The sequence below is a fragment of the Dendrobates tinctorius genome, unplaced genomic scaffold (assembly GCF_039654945.1).
Source record: "Dendrobates tinctorius isolate UK_male_01 unplaced genomic scaffold, ASM3965494v1 ptg000151l, whole genome shotgun sequence".
NCBI lineage: Eukaryota > Metazoa > Chordata > Amphibia > Anura > Dendrobatidae > Dendrobates > Dendrobates tinctorius.
The window spans coordinates 10232605-10246249 of record NW_027361818.1 but is presented as its reverse complement, the minus strand read 5'-3'; the positions used below and the strand labels follow the sequence as shown (position 1 = coordinate 10246249).

The 13645-nt window shown below is 43.7% G+C and overlaps 1 protein-coding gene across 4 annotated transcripts in view; it reads right to left on the bottom strand.

The window, feature by feature from the left end:
* Positions 1-7072, bottom strand: part of CUNH17orf114 (chromosome unknown C17orf114 homolog) — a 64749-nt gene extending 57677 nt beyond the window's left edge. The window contains exons 1-2 of one of the 4 annotated variants that reach the window (XM_073547101.1): positions 6457-6608; positions 3126-3223 (exon numbers count right to left, since the gene is read on the bottom strand). The gene's annotated coding sequence lies outside the window, so the exon portion shown is untranslated. Of the gene's footprint in view, positions 1-3125; positions 3224-6456; positions 6609-7014 lie in introns of those variants that run through there. The other 3 variants (XM_073547103.1, XM_073547105.1, XM_073547104.1) reach the window with 3 other exon arrangements.
* Positions 7073-13645: the final 6573 nt, after the last annotated feature.

Here is a 13645-nt window from a genome sequence, read left to right as displayed (position 1 = left end):
TAGATCTTTGGTGTTTCCTATGACAACCAGTGAGATCTTTGGTGTTTCCTATGACGACCAACCAGTGAGATCTTTGGTGTTTCCTATCACAGCCAACCAGTGAGATCTTTGATGTTCCTATGACAATCAACTAGTGAGATCTTTGGTGTTTCCTATGACAACCATTGAGATCTTTGATGTTCCTATGACAATCAACTAGTGAGATCTTTGGTGTTTCCTATGACAACCATTGAGATCTTTGATGCTTCCTATGACAACCAACCAGTGAGATATTTGGTGTTTCCTATGACAATCAACTGGTGAGATCTTTCGTGTTTCCTATGACAACCAATGAGATCTTTGGTCTTTCCTATGACGACTAGGGAGATCTTTGGTGTTTCCTATGAAAACCAGTGAGTTCACTGTTGTTTCCTATATCAACCAGTGAGAGCTATGATGTTTCTCATGATAACCAGGAAGATTGGTGGTGTTTTTCAAGGTAATGGGGAAATGTGACAATGGATTTTATCGGCACCTATAGGAACCAAGAAAAAAAGCCAAGTCTTATGTTCCTCCCGACACACAGATCACAGTCATTAAACAAGACAACCGAGAAGATACCTGTTAGGAGCAATGGTGGCAAAGGGATTAAGGTGGTGTTGGCCATGACAACTTAAATATTTCCATTGTTGGGGACTTTGCCATAGTATGTGGTGTCATTCAAGGCAACCACAACTTTTTGTCTGAGATTGATTGTGTTGCCCATAAAATCCAAGAAGACTTTGACCAAGACCAATTCATTCCGGGGAAACCAATAGATTTTGTAGCCAAGAATGTAAAGTTTCTCAAAGCAATGAAGACGATGACAACCAGAATCCATCAGTCATACACTGACCCCAACCCAATGAGGCATTGCTCCCCCTCCAGGCGCCTCCACCCCTGATTACCATATCTCCTTAGACCTGAAATTCAAGTTCCAGACATATTTAACATTTGTGAATTTACATAAAGAACACAGAGGAACATCTCAGAATGGTGAGGAACGTCAATAGGGTGTCAATCAACACCCCGGGGTGCGCCCGAAAACCAAATACACACCATTATCACCTAGGGTTTATGAGAGGACGGCGGTGGCACCAAGATCCACAAAGATGGATAGAGGATCCTAATGATCTCCCATAATTAGCCACGTGTCTGCGGGCACAGTGCCAGCTTCCTCTGCACGGGCTCCCAGTGATGGAACTGGAATGTTAATGGGGGCTTTATATAAACAATTCTTCATCCCTATCCCCCCCCCCCCGCCTTCCGCCGCCCTTCTTTCCAGAAGCCGTAGGATATCCACGAGCAGAAGAGAAATCTCATTGCAATGACAAAACATCTACAATATGTCTACAGGGGTATGTCAGAGGGGTCACTAATTCCTTTTTATTAGGGGTCCCCCATGTATGCTGAGGGGGGATATGGGGGGATTCTATTCACTCACTTTTCAGGCTCTTGTCAGGATCTGGAAATGTCCTGATCCCCAGCAGCACCTCTTATTGCAAAGACAGCCCTTTTATACATTTGTAAAGGTGGTATTCCCCTTTAAGAATATCCCTTAAAGGAATTGTCCATATCTGAAAATCAAATTTAATATCGCAGGTGTGGCTTCAATAACCCAAATGTTGTTGCCTGTTATCACTCGGTGACCCCGGTGCTTGTGGCCCCATAATTCAAAGGTGCTAATAGTCACTGAAAAGCCCCGCCCACTGGACTCCTAACAGAGTAGAGATTTAAATGAAGAAACTACAAGTTATACTGAATCTTTTCCTACAACTCTATATATCAATCTACTCAGCACCTCACAGCCTATAACCTGGCGCCCACAGATCGCACTACGAGAGGTTGCCTTTAAGAATCCCCACGCATCTGGTAGAGCTCTCTAATAACCATACATATGGGGGTCTGCTACAGAAGTAAAGCAAGGGAGACATAATTGTGTGTGCCCACCTGGCCATGACCATGTACACAGCTCTGCACGCCCATAAGCTGCGATTGTCCACCATGCTTTATCTACCCATAATCTTTGTCCTCTTGGAGATAATTTCATTTATTGCTCCTCTATTCTCCATAATTGCCCCCTTTAGGAACAGAACACAATTCCTCACAAGTTTCTCTTTGTACAATAGGTGATATGCACACTATTGTTCTCTGTTATCAGCCACTGCTAACTGAGTTCTAGCTAAGGTGATGAAATACTCAGAGGCACAAAGCATGGTGGTGGACAGTGACCCTGCAGACCATCCCTGCTGTGATGTCTATACAATCACCTCTATTGTCCTCTGTTATCAGCTCCATTGCTGTTGGCTGCAGTCTTTCTTTTTACAAGTTCATGAAATGCTCTGAGCACATGAGATCACGGTCCTACAAGCGGATCGGGACCGTCCCTGCCCGAATAATGCAATCAATACATCATATATCCCCCTACAGAGCAGCGCAATACTCTGCAGAATACACTACTATGGATATGAGCGGTTAAAGGGAGCAAGGCTCTGCAGAGCTCTGTGGGGGTCAGTGGTGCAAGGCTCTGCAGAGCTCTGTGGGGGTCAGTGGTGCAAGGCTCTGCAGAGCTCTGTGGGGGTCAGTGGTGCAAGGCTCTGCAGAGCTCTGTGGGGGTCAGTGGTGCAAGGCTCTGCAGAGCTCTGTGGGGGTCAGTGGTGCAAGGCTCTGCAGAGCTCTGTGGGGGTCAGTGGTGCAAGGCTCTGCAGAGCTCTGTGGGGGTCAGTGGTGCAAGGCTCTGCAGAGCTCTGTGGGGGTCAGTGGTGCAAGGCTCTGCAGAGCTCTGTGGGGGTCAGTGGTGCAAGGCTCTGCAGAGCTCTGTGGGGGTCAGTGGTGCAAGGCTCTGCAGAGCTCTGTGGGGGTCAGTGGTGCAATGCTCTGCAGAGCTCTATGGGGGTCAGTGGTGCAAGGCTCTGCAGAGCTCTGTGGGGGTCAGTGGTGCAAGGCTCTGCAGAGCTCTGTGGGGGTCAGTGGTGCAAGGCTCTGCAGAGCTCTATGGGGGTCAGTGGTGCAAGGCTCTGCAGAGCTCTAGAATGTGACAGTACTGTGACCCCTCACCGCGTTCAGGTGCTCTGGACCCCAGAGCTCGCACTCCATTCCCCTCTCACCTTCTTCCTGTAGCTCGGGGGCTGCACAGTTTTCCGCACGTCTCCAATGCCTAGAAATCCCGCTGGGACCTGTACACACAAACTGGTTTTTCAACAACCTAAAAAAAGAGAGTTGTTCACATGTAACCCCACACTGAGGCGGATCACCGCCCCACACTGCTCAATGCAGGCTCTGTCCACGGTGTGACATTGTGGAGGACACTGATGAGAGATGGCGTGGGGCAATATAAAAAAAAAAGTAGACCCCCCGGTATAAGTAATCATACCCAATAATGTGTGTAATGCACACACTGTCTGTGGGAATGTGCAGAATGCAGACAGTGAGTGCATTGTACACTTACACCGTCACTATCTGCATCATACACACACTCACACTCTATATCATACACTCGCTTACAACATGCATCTGGCACATATGTCCTCTCGCAGTCTGTCACACACTCACAATCTGCCATGCACAGTCCAGGGCTGTGGAGTCGGTAAGCCAAACCTGCGACTCCAACTCCTCAATTTCTCTTCCACCGACTCCGACTCCCACATATATTGCTTATATTTAAGTGAAACATTTATTGTAGTGCAATGTGAACATCAGACATTTAATCATTTTTATGATCCAACAATCAAGATATTTAGATAGAATATAATATATATTTATTGGAATACAACTTTAGAACACTAAAAACTGTAATAAATTGTAAATATGTAAAACACTGTATACATATATACAGTACAGACCAAAGTTTGGACACACCTTCTCATTCAAAGAGTTTTCTTTCTTTTCATGACTATGAAAATTGTAGCTTCACTCTGAAGGCATCAAAACTATGAATTACCACATGTGGAATTATATAATTAACAAAAAAGTGTGAAACAACTGAAAATATGTCTTATATTCTAGGTTCTTCAAAGTAGCCACCTTTAGCTTTGATTACTGCTTTGCACACTCTTGGCATTCTCTTGATGAGCTTCAAGAGGTAGTCCCCGGAAATGGTCTTCCAACAGTCTTGAAGGAGTTCCCAGAGATGCTTAGCACTTGTCGGCCCTTTTGCCTTCACTCTGCAGTCCAGCTCACCCCAAACCATCTCGATTGGGTTCAGGTCTGGTGACTGTGGAGGCCAGGTCATCTGGCGTAGCACCCCATCACTCTCCTTCTTGGTCAAATAGCCCTTACACAGCCCGGAGGTGTGTTTGGGGTCATTGTCCTGTTGAAAAATAAATGCTGGTCCAACTAAACGCAAACCGGATGGAATAGCATGCCGCTGCAAGATGCTGTGGTAGCCATGCTGGTTCAGTATGCATTCAATTTTGAATAAATCCCCAACAGTGTCACCAGCAAAGCCCCCCCACACCATCACACCTCCTCCTCCATGCTTCACGGTGGGAACCAGGCATGTAGAGTCCATCCGTTCACCTTTTCTGCGTCGCACAAAGACACGGTGGTTGGAACCAAAGATCTCAAATGTGGACCCATCAGACCAAAGCACAGATTTCCACTGGTCTAATGTCCATTCCTTGTGTTCTTTGGCCCAAACAAGTCTCTTCTGCTTGTGGCCTGTCCTTAGCAGTGGTTTCCTAGCAGCTATTTTACCATGAAGGCCTGCTGCACAAATCCCACTTAATAAACCTGACAGAGCACACCTGTGAAGTGAAAACCATTTCCGGTGACTACCTCTTGAAGCTCATCAAGAGAATGCCAAGAGTGTGCAAAGCAGTAATCAAAGCAAAAAGTGGCTACTTTGAAGAATCTAGAATATAAGACATATTTTCAGTTGTTTCACACTTTAATTATATAATTCCACATGTGTTAGTTCATTGTATTGATGCCTTCAGAGTGAATCTACAATTTACATAGTCATGAAAATAAAGAAAATGCTTTGATTGAGGTGTGTCCAAACTTTTGGTCTGTACTGTGTATATATTATATACACACACACACACTATGACTTATCTCGGCTAAGATAAAGCCTAGATCCTCAGGCTACATTCACACTATGGGCATGGCCAGGATCAAACCTGGGGGGGGGCAGAATCTCATACTGCACACCTCAGCTGCTGCAGAACCTCATACTGCACACCCCTACACTTGAAAATAAAGCCTGCACCTTAAGAAGATGTGGTGAATGCAGTCTATTTATTCCAACTATCAACTGATGTTGATGTTACTGAAGACGAGCAGTGCCTGTCCTGGGTGTCCTTTTGGGCAACTATGAGGTCTACCTGACTGGTGCTAAAAAAATAGGAGTGTAAAGGCCCCGTCACAATAAGCGATGTCGGTAGCGAGATCGCTGCTGAGTCACAAGTTTTGTGACGTAACAGCGATCTCGCTGGTGAGACAGTGATCAGCGAGTGGCCCTCCTGCCGGTATCGCTGATCGCTGGAAGAAACCTCTGGACATTTATTTGGTCGCTGGTCTCCCGCTGGCCAGCACGCATCGCTGTGTGTGACAGCGGGAGACCAGCGATCAGGTGTAAAAAATAATAAAAAAATAAAGTTATTCTCACCTTCCGACGTCCTGTTCAGCCATCCTGCCTCTCTCCCGATCCCAGTGATCCTTTGCATGAATGACCGCGAGACTTTGTTATCCCTCGAGACCGTGACATCTCGCGGTCATTCGTGCAAAGGATCACTGGGACCGGAGCGTGGAGAGAGGCAGGATGGCTGAACGGGACGTCGGAAGGTGAGAAGAACTATATTTTTTATTTTGATTCTATTTTTTACAGCGATGGCCAGCGATGCCGGGCGCTCGGCATCGCTGTGCTGATCGCTGGTGAAGTTGTCTGTGTGACAGCTCACCAGCGATCACATAGCGACTTACCAGAGATCCTGACACCTTGATATCGGTGTCGGGATCGCTGGTAAATCGCTAAGTGTGACGGGGCCTTTAGTGTGTGTGCTACCCGGCTTTCATTCTTTTTGGTACAGATAAGATATGGATAAATAAATAGAGCTGATTTCTAATCTGCTTTTGCTATTGAAAAGAATATGATGCGGTTTTTAAAAAGCTGATCTGCTTTTGCAGCTGAAAAACGTATCCTCAAAAAACGCAGGAAAAACGCTGTGTGTGAATGTAGCCTTAGATCAGGAATAGAACAGCCATTTATAGGACATTTCATAACTTTCCCAAATTCCTATGAAAAAATATTCAGCACATTCTGCATTTAACTACTGTACCCAATGTATTATATATTTTAGGAGTCGGACCATTTTATTCCGACTCCAACTCCGACTCCACAGCCCTGCACACAAAGACACATACACAATATGAATCATACACACAATCTGTGCTGTACATACATCACATAAGAAATCATAGAGATGGCTGCAGCCTTACCCGATGTCTCCTCTCCAGTGATCCCAGCTCACACTGCCAGACTTGAGTGAGTGTGTGTCATACACTCCTCCTCCTCCACTGCTCCCTACCTAATCTTAGCTCCCTTATCTCCTGTGCACACAGGACACTGCCCCTTTAACTATCACCATACATTAAATGCATGGATCTGTGTAACCTGAGCGCCTTATACTAGGGACACTGTCCCTTTAATGGGCAAGTTACATAATATATACATAAACCCCACAGCACAACAATGTCCCTTTAACAACTAGTGAATTATAAACAGAAATTATACTGCAGAAGTTCTCCTAAAGAATATTGTGCGCCTCTACTCCATATACAGTGCCTTGCGAAAGTATTCAGCCCCCTGGAGCTTTTCAACCTTTTCCCATATATCATGCTTCAAACATAAAGATACCAAATGTAAATTTTTGCTGAAGAATCAACAACAAGTGGGACACAATTCTAAAGCTGAAAGAAATTTTTTGCTTATTTTAAATTTTTGTGGAAATTGAAAAACTGAAAAGTGGGGCGTGCAATATTATTCAGCCCCTTCACCTTAATACTTTGTTGCGCCACCTTTTGCTGCGATTACAGCTGCAGTCACTAGGGGGATGTCTCTATCAGTTTTGTACATCGAGAGACTGAAATTCTTCCCCATTCTTCCTTGGCAAACAGCTCGAGCTCAGTGAGGTTGGATTGAGATCGTTTGTGAACAGCAGTTTTCAGCTCTTTCCACAGATTCTCGATTGGATTCAGGTCTGGACTGTGACTTGGCCATTCTAACACCTGGATACGTTTATTTGTGAACCATTCCATTGTAGATTTTGCTTTATGTTTGGGATCATTGTCTTGTTGGAAGACAAATCTCCGTCCCAGTCTCAGGTCTTTTGCAGACTCCAACAGGATTTCTTCAAGAATGGTCCTGTATTTGGCTCCATCCATCTTCCCATCAATTTTAACCATCTTCCCTATCCCTGCTGAAGAAAAGCAGGCCCAAACCATGATGCTGCCACCATGTTTGACAGTGGGGATGGTGTGATCAGGGCGATGAGCTGTGTTGCCTTTACGCCAAACATATCGTTTGGCATTGTTGCCAAAAAGTTCGATTTTGGTTTCATCTGACCAGAGCACCTTCTTCCACATGTTTGGTGTGTCTCCCAGGTGGATGGTTGCGAACTTTAAACGACACCTTTTATGGATATTTTTGAGAAATGTTTTCTTCTTGCCACTCTTCCATAAAGGCCAGATTTGTGCAGTGTACGACTGATTGTTGTCCTATGGACAGACTGTCCCACCTCAGCTGTAGATCTCTGCGGTTCATCCAGAGTGATCATGGGCCTCTTGGCTGCATCTCTGATCAGTCTTCTCCTTGTTTGAGATGAAAGTTTAGAGGGACGGCCGGGTCTTGGTAGATTTGCAGTGGTATGATACTCCTTCCATTTCAGTATGATTGCTTGCACAGTGCTCCTTGGGATGTTTAAAGTTTTAGAAATCATTTTGTATCCAAATCCGGCATTAAACTTCTCCACAACAGTATCACGGACCTGCCTGTTGTGTTCCTTGGTCTTCATGATGCTTTCTGTGCTTCAAACAGAACCCTGAGACTATCACAGAGCAGGTGCATTTATACGGAGACTTGGTTACACACAGGTGGATTATATTTATCATCATTAGTCATTTAGGACAACATTGGATCATTCAGAGATCCACAATGAACTTCTGGAGTGAGTTTGCTGCACTGAAAGCAAAGGGGCCAAATAATATTGCACGCCCCACTTTTCAGTTTTTGAATTTCCACAAAAATTTAAAATAACCAATAAATTTTGCTCAACTTCACAATTGTGCCCCACTTGTTGTTGATTCTTCACCAAAAATTTACATTTGGTATCTTTATGTTTGAAGCACGATATGTGGGAAAAGGTTGAACAGTTCCAGGGAGCCGAATACTTTCACAAGGCACTGTACACAGGCATCAGAAATCTGCCCCCTCTATATAATACACAAGCATCAGTAATCTGCTCCTCTATATATAATACACAGGCATCAGTAATCTGCTCCTCTATATATAATACACAAGCATCAGTAATCTGCCCTCTCCATATAATACACAGGCATCAGAAATCTGCCCCCTCTATATAATACACAAGCAACAGTAATCTGCCCTCTCTATATAATACACAGGCATCAGAAATCTGCCCCCTCTATATAATACACAAGCATCAGAAATCTGCTCCTCTATATATAATACACAAGCATCAGAAATCTGCTCCTCTATATAATACACAGGCATCAGAAATCTGCCCCTCTATGTAATACACAGGCATCAGAAATCTGCCCCTGTAAATAATACACAGGCATCAGAAATCTGCCCCTGTATGTAATACACAAGCATCAGAAATCTTCTTCTCTATATAATACACAGGCATCAGAAATCTGCCCCTCTATGTAATACACACGCATCAGAAATCTGCCCCTGTAAATAATACACAGGCATCAGAAATCTGCCCCTGTAAATAATACACAGGCATCAGAAATCTGCCCCTGTATATAATAATAATAATATAATAATAATAAATTTTATTTCTATAGCGCTGACATATTCCGCAGCACTTTACATTTCAGAGGGGATTTGTACAGACAATAGACATTACAGCATAACAATAATCACATAGATCATAACAGATACCAAGAGGAGTGAGGGCCCTGCTCGCAAGCTTACAGTCTATGAGGAAAGAGGTAGACACGAAAGGTGGGTGGTAACAATTGCCCTGATTGTATGGACCAGCCATAGTGTTAAGTGTGTAACAGTACAGACACAGAGGGCTAATGGATGCATAAAGCATGTGGGAACATGATGCGGGGAACCTGGTTATGGTGAAACTTTTGACTGTGCCACACAGGGATAGATTAGGTTAATATGTTGAGGAGGTAGGCGAGTCTGAATAAATGCGTTTTCAGGGCACACTTAAAATTGTGGGGATTGGGGACTAATCATAATGACCTGGGAAGTGCATTCCAAAGAATTGGTGCAGCACGTGTATAGTCTTGGAGACGGGAGTGGGAGGTTCTGACTATTGAGGATACTAACCTCAGGTCATCAGCAGAACAGAGGGCGCGGGTAGGGTGGTAGACTGAAACAAGGGAGGAGATGTAGGGTGGTGCTGAGCCATGGAGGGCTTTGTGGGTGAGGGTAATAAGTTTATACTGGATTCTGGAGTGGATGGGTAGCCAGTGTAATGACTGGCACAAGGTAGAGGCATCGGTGTAACGATTGGCGAGGAATATGATCCTGGCTGCAGCATTCAAGACAGATTGGAGAGGGGAGAGTTTGGTAAGAGGGAGACCGATTAGAAGAGAGTTACAATAGTCGAGACAAGAATGAATAAGAGAAACAGTAAGAGTTTTTGCAGAGTCAAAAGTAAGAAAAGGTCGAATTCTAGAAATGTTTTTGAGGTGCAGATGACAAGAGCGAGCCAGTGATCGAATGTGGGGGACAAAGGAAAGCTCGGAATCAAGTATGACCCCAAGACAGCGGGCATGTTGCTGGGGAGTAATAGTGGAACCACACACGGAAATGGCAATGTCGGGTATAGGTGCATTAGTAGAGGGAGGAAACACCAGGAGTTCAGTCTTTGACAGGTTCAGTTTCAGATATAGTGAGGACATGATATTAGACACAGCGTTTAGACAATCGCCGGTGTTTTCTAGAAAGGCTGGCGTGATGTCAGGAGAAGAAGCGTATAATTGGGTGTCATCAGCATAGAGATGGTACTGGAAACCAAATCTACTGATTGTCTGACCAATAGGGGCAGTGTACAAGGAGAGGAGGAGGGGGCCTAGGACTGATCCTTGAGGAACCCCAACAGTAAGGGGAAGGTGAGAGGAGGAGGAACCGGCAAAAGATACAGTAAAGGAGCGGTCGGAGAGATAGGAGGAGAACCAGGAGAGAACGGTGTCCTTGAGGCCAATGGAACGGAGAATAGTGAGGTGGAGCTGATGATCCACAGTGTCAAATGCTGCAGAGAGATCCAAGAGAATTAGCATGGAGTAGTGACCATTAGATTTAGCTGTTAGTAGATCATTAGAGACTTTAGTGAGGGCAGTTTCAGTAGAGTGTAAAGAGCGGAAACCGGATTGGAGAGGGTCGAGAAGAGAGTTATCAAAGAGATAGCGGATAAGACGGGAGTGGACCAGGCGTTCCAGGAGTTTAGAGATGAAGGGAAGATTAGAGACAGGTCTATAGTTAGTGGGCACAGTTTTGGTCGAGGGATGGTTTTTTAAGTATTGGATGTATGATGGTATGCTTAAATGAGAAGGGAAAGATACCAGAAGAGAGAGAGAGGTTAAATATTTTAGTTAGGTGAGGGGTGACAGCAGGGGAAAGGGACTGGAGGAGATGTGACGGAAATGGGTCACTGGTGCAAGTGGTTGGGCGAGAAGATGCAAGGAGCCTACTTACTTCTTCTTCTGTGACTGGTTCAAAATCAGAGAGCGAGATAGATGCAGTGGGGGAGGGAGGACAGTGCATGGTATGAGGTGATTGGGAGATAATTTCCTGTCGAATCTGGTCAATTTTTTCTTTGAAGTAATTGGCCAGATCATCAGCTCGGAGCTCCGTGGTTGGGGCGTGTACTCTTAGAGAATGAAAAGTGTCAAAGAGACGTTTCGGGTTATTGGACAGTGAGGTGATGAGGGTGTTGAAATAGGTTTGTTTGGAGAGGTGAAGGGCAGTGTTGTATGTTCTAAGCATAAACTTAAAATGGATGAAATCTTCGTGTGGATTGGATTTTCTCCACAGACGTTCGGCGCACCTGGAGCACCGCTGCAGGAAACGGGTTTGCACCGTGTGCCAGGGTTGTCGCCATCTGTGTTGTGGTGTTCTATTTATAGGGGGTGCAAATTCATCCAGGGCACTTTGAAGTGTTTCATTGTAATACACAGGCATCAGAAATCTGACCCCTCTATATATAGGGGAGAAGACAAGGGGAACTGCTACCTTGGATCTAATCCTTATAAACAGGGAGGAAATGGTTGAGGAGGTAAAAGTGGCTGGGACCCTAGGAGGTAGCGACCATGCTATTTTAGAATTTTGGATAACTAGAGGCGGAAGACCTGTGAAGACTCAGACGTCAAGGTTAGATTTCAGAAAGGCAGATTTTAAGGGATTCAGAAGAGAATTGGAGGGATCCAATGGCTGGATATCCTTAAAGACAAAAACGTCCAGGAAGGATGGGAAATCTTGAAAAATGAGATTCTCAAAGCACAATTGTTAACAATTCCGAAAAGAGGGAAGAATAGGAAGCATTTAAGGAAACCAGGATGGATGAACACAGAACTTAAGCACATGCTAAAAAGGAAGAAAAAAATGTTTATAAAATGGAAAGAGGGAGGCATATCTAAAGAAGAATATAATGCTGTCTGCAGAACCTGCAGGGCACAAATCAGATTAGCTAAAGCTGAAAATGAATTGAGGCTTGCAAGAGATGTCAAAAGCAATAATAAAGGATTTTGGGGATATGTCAAAAGTAAAAGAAAAGTCAAAGATGCTATAGGATTTTTACAGGATGAAAATGATGAAATGGTAAGACAGGATGTTGAGAAGGCCGAACTTTTAAATTCCTATTTTGCATCTGTTTTTTCTCAGAAAGGAAATGTAACATCAACTGTTCTTCACTGTCCTATTAAGGGAATAGAAGAATCCAGGATATCTATAAACAGAAATATAGTGAGGAAACACTTAGCTAACCTAAATGAATTCAAGTCTCCAGGTCCAGATGAATTACACCCCAGAGTACTGAAGGAGATAGCAGAAGAAATTTTTGAACCCCTCTCCATAATCTTTGAAAATTCTTGGAGAACAGGAGAAGTCCCAGAAGACTGGAGAAGAGCAAATGTTGTTCCTATCTTCAAAAAGGGGAAGAAGGTGGACCCAGGCAACTATAGGCCGGTGAGTCTGACTTCTATACCAGGAAAGATCTTTGAACAAATTATTAAACAACATGTATGTCAATACCTGGATAAGAATGAAGTGATTAAACAGAGTCAGCATGGGTTTTTAACTAATAAGTCATGTCAGACTAACTTAATTTCCTTCTATGACGGAATCACTGATTGGGTGGATCAAGGAAATGCTGTAGATATAGTATATCTTGACTTCAGCAAAGCATTTGACAAAGTATCTCACACAATCCTTATTTTAAAAAAATGACTAAGTATGGAATGGACAAGGCAACTGTTAGGTGGATTCATAACTGGCTTAGTGATCGGACCCAAAGAGTGGTCGTAAATGGCTGCACATCCAGTTGGAAGAATGTCTCAAGTGGGGTACCACAGGGCTCTGTCCTGGGCCCTGTATTGTTCAACATCTTTATCAACGATATAGATGAAGGAATTGAGGGTAAACTGATTAAATTTGCTGATGACACAAAGCTAGGAGGGATAGCTAATACTAGAGAAGAGAGAGAGTATTCAAAAAGATATAAATAAACTGGAGAAGTGGGCAGCAACTAAAAGAATGGTTTTTAACAGGGAAAAATGCAAAGTACTACATCTGGGCAATAACAATGAAAAAAGCATATACAGAATGGGAGGAATAGGGCTAAGCAACAGCACATGTGAAAAAAACCTTGGGTATACTAATAGATCACAGACTGAATATGAGTCAACAGTGTGATGCAGCAGCAAAAAAGGCAAATGCAATTTTAGAATGTATTAACAGAAGCATACAGTCTACACTGTGTTCCAAATTATTATGCAAATTGGATTTAAGTGTCCTAAAGATGTAATTTTTTGTTTTTCAAATAAACTCATAGAGGGTATTGTGTATCAGGGCTCTTTGGATCACTGAAATCAATCTCAAATGCCTATGATAATTAGTTTACAAGATGAGCTCAATTAAAGGAAAACTACTTAAGAATGATGTTCCACATTATTAAGCAGGGCACAGGTTTCAAGGAATTTAGGAAAGAAAAAGGATCTCTCTGCTGCTGAAAAGCATCAAATAGTGCAATGCCTTGGTCAAGAGATGAAAACATTAAATATTTCCCAAAAACTTAAACGTGATCATCATACTGTTAAGAGATTTGTGGTTGATTCTGAGCACAGACATGTTTGTGCGGATAAAGGCAGAATGAGGAAGGTTTCTGCCAGGCAAGTTCATCGGATTAAGAGAGTGACTGCTAAAAAG